We start from the raw sequence: 3226 nt of genomic DNA, 5'->3' as shown, positions 1-3226 counted from the left end.
GTTGCTCGTCCCCACCCCCGCGTGGTCGGAGCGGCTGGTCTTGTCATCCCTTTGCCCATTGGGTGGGGTGAGATGTCAGATCAACTTCTTCGATGCAAAACGAATAAACCTCGCGCGAATCGCGCCAATGAATCGAAATGAAAAGGGACACATCTCTTGTCGCCGCACCGTTCATGCGGTGCCGTGCTTCAAAGGATGTTGTTCTTTTGTCGCAGCATATAGAACGACTCGGCAACGGATATCTCGGCTCGCATCGATGAAGAACGAAGCGAAATGCGATACTTGTGTGAATTGCGAATCCCGTGAACCATCGAGTCTTTGAACGCAAGTTGCGCCCCAAGCCATTAGGCCGAGGGCACGCCCGTTCTGGTGTCACGCATCGTCGCCCCTATCTAACCCCGATCCCCGACTCTGCTGGATGCGGCGGAAATTGGCCTCCGTGCGCTCATTACCAGCGGCTATTGCCTAAATTCGAGTCCTCGACGACATAATCGCCGCGACGATCGGTGGTAATGCTGCAAGCAACCTCGCTCGAGTCGCGGCGCGTTCGTCGATCGAGACCCTTAACCCCTTTTTGCATCGAGATCGCGACCCCGTGTCAAAGCGGATTACCCGCTGAAGTTTAAGCATATCAATAAGCGGAGGAAAAGAAACTTACCAGATTCCCTAGGTAACGGCGAAGCGAATCCTGGAAAAAGCCCTTTTGAGAATCAAGGCGCCACCGGCGCTCGAATTGTAGAAGGTCTGGAGAAGGCCTCACAAGCGGATCGCCCAAGTCCTCGAAAGGCGCTGAGAGGGTGAGAGTTCTGGCTGCGTTTGGACTCTGCTGCACCACGAGGCGCTGCAGCCACGAATGTTGTTTGGGAATGCAGCCTAATCAAGCGGTAATTCGGCCCAAGGCTAATACGGGTGAGAGACCGAGAAGCGAACAAGTACCGCGAGGAAAGATGAAAAGGACTTGAAAAGAGAGTCAAAGAGTGCTTGAAATTGTCGGAGGAAGGATGGGGCCGGCGATGCGCCCTGGTCGGATGTGGAACGGCGAGAGCCGGTCCGCCGATCGGCTCGGGCGTGGACCGACGTGGTGTGGCGGCGGCCGGCCCGGGCTTCCTTGATACGCTCTGTGAGACGTCGTCGCCTCGATCGTGGGATCCAGCACGCGCCGTCTCGGCGTGCCGGCACCTGCGTGCTCCGCGTCGGCCTGCGGGTTTCTATTCGCCCGCTCTTGAAACACGACCAAGGAGTCGATATGCGAGTCAACGGGCTGAAAACCCGTAAGGCGCAAGGAAGCTGATTGCGGATCCCCACGGTGCACCGACGACCTGATCTTCCGAGAAGGGTTCGAGGAGAGCATCTGCTTAGACCCGGAAGATGGTGAACTATGCTCGAAGGCTGCAGGAACTCGTGGAGGCTCAATGACATCGACGCAAATCGCTTGCCTGACTTGGGTATAGGGCGAAGACTAATCGAACTGCCTAGTAACCGGTTCCCTCCAAGTTTCCTCAGATAGCCGGAGCCCTTAGCGAAGTTCTATCGGGTAAAGCCAATGATTAGAGGTATCTGGGCGCAACGCCTCAATCTATTCTCAAACCTTAAATAGGTAGGACTGGCGGCGGCTAAGCTTCAAGGAGCCGCACTCCACGGATTCGAGAGCTCCAAGTGGGCCATTTTTGGTAAGCGTAATCAAGCGATGCGGGATGAACCTGGAAGCCGGGTTACTTAGGCTCAATCAAGGCTGCTAACCTAGAACCCATAAAGGGTGTTGGTCGATTAAGAAGCAAGAGACGGGTGGTCATGGAAGTTTAAACTCATAAGGAGTGTGTAACAACTCAACCCACGAATCAACTAGCCCCAAATGGATGAGCGCTAAGCTGCGACCTGAGCCCCTATTGCCGGGCAAGAGCCAGCCCTCGATGAGTAGGGAGGCGCAGTCGCTCAAGAAAAACCCGGCGCGAGTTCCAAGTGAGCTACTGCCAGTGCGCATCTTGGTGGTAGTAGCAAATATTCAAATGAGAACTTTGAAGGTCAAGAGGGGAAAGGTTCCATGTGAACCAAGACTCTGCACATGGGTTAGTCGATCCTAAGAGATGGGGAAGCCCGTCCGATAGCTGCTCGGGCCGCGAGCTTCTAAAGGAATCAAGTTAAACCTTCAACCAGACGCTACTACTGACGGCAACGTTAGGGAGTCTCGAGACGCCGCGGGGCCTCTCGAAGAGTTATCTTTCGCTTAACTACCCGCCACACTCGAAACGGCTCACCGGAGGTAGGCTCCAAATGGTCAAGAGCACCGCACGTCGCTGGTGTCCGCAGCGCTCGGGCGGCTCCAGTTTTTGAAAACCGGAGGACCGAAGGCCGCCCATGCTACATTGCCAGACTCTATAACGTGCATCAGTTCCAAGCAGAATACCTTCCCACATGGAACAATGTAGGCAAGGGAAGTGAAATGGATCCGTGAATCTCCTGAAAAGGATTGGCTCGAGGGTCTGGCACGGGGTCTCAGCCCCAACTCCGCTTACTGCCGGTGCACCGCTCGAGCCGCTCGCTGGGCGAGAGCGTGGTCGCCGCGGCCGCTATCAATGGACTGAACGCTTCCTTCGGGCCTTTCCCATGCCATTTAACAATGACTCAGAATCGGTACGGACAAGGGGAATCCGATCGCTTAATTAAAACAAAGCATTGCGATGGTCTCTCGCGATGCTCACGCAATGTGATTTCGGCCAAAGGCTCGAATGTCAAAGTGAAGAAATTCAACCAAGCGCTGGTAAACAAGTGAGTAACTATGACTCTCTTACAGTAGCCAAATGCCTCGCTATCTAATTAGTAAGGACTGCGATGAATGGATTAACGAGATTCCAACCTGCCCTCGCTTCACTATCCAACAAACCACGTACCAAGGGAACGGGCAAGGTGTAATCGCGGGGAAGAAGACTTGCGTGAGCTTGACTCTAGTCCGACTTTGTGAAATGACTTGAGAGGTGAGGATAAGTGGAGCTCTCTAAAATTGAAATACCACTACTTTTAACGTTATTTTACTTATTCCGCGGAATCGACCCGGGCACGGCCCTTTTTGGACCCAAGGTCGGCTACGGCCGCTTCGATCCGTATGGAAGACATTGCCGTGGGGAGTTTGGTCAAGCGCACATCCGTTAAAAGATAACGCAGGTGTCCTAAGATGAGCTCAACGAGAATGTAAATCTCGTAGGAACAAAAGGGTAAAAGCTCGCTTTGA

At 54.0% G+C, this 3226-nt stretch overlaps 1 non-coding gene across 1 annotated transcript; it reads left to right on the top strand.

Moving 5' to 3' along the window:
* The first annotated feature begins 223 nt into the window (after positions 1–223).
* Positions 224–375, top strand: LOC128289168 (5.8S ribosomal RNA). The gene has a single exon (XR_008278877.1). It is a non-coding gene; the product is annotated as a 5.8S ribosomal RNA (ribosomal RNA).
* Positions 376–3226: the final 2851 nt, after the last annotated feature.

The sequence above is a fragment of the Gossypium arboreum genome, unplaced genomic scaffold (assembly GCF_025698485.1).
Source record: "Gossypium arboreum isolate Shixiya-1 unplaced genomic scaffold, ASM2569848v2 Contig00577, whole genome shotgun sequence".
Classification (NCBI taxonomy): domain Eukaryota; kingdom Viridiplantae; phylum Streptophyta; class Magnoliopsida; order Malvales; family Malvaceae; genus Gossypium; species Gossypium arboreum.
Note: the sequence above shows the minus strand (reverse complement) of the source record. Positions and strands in the feature narration are given on the sequence as shown.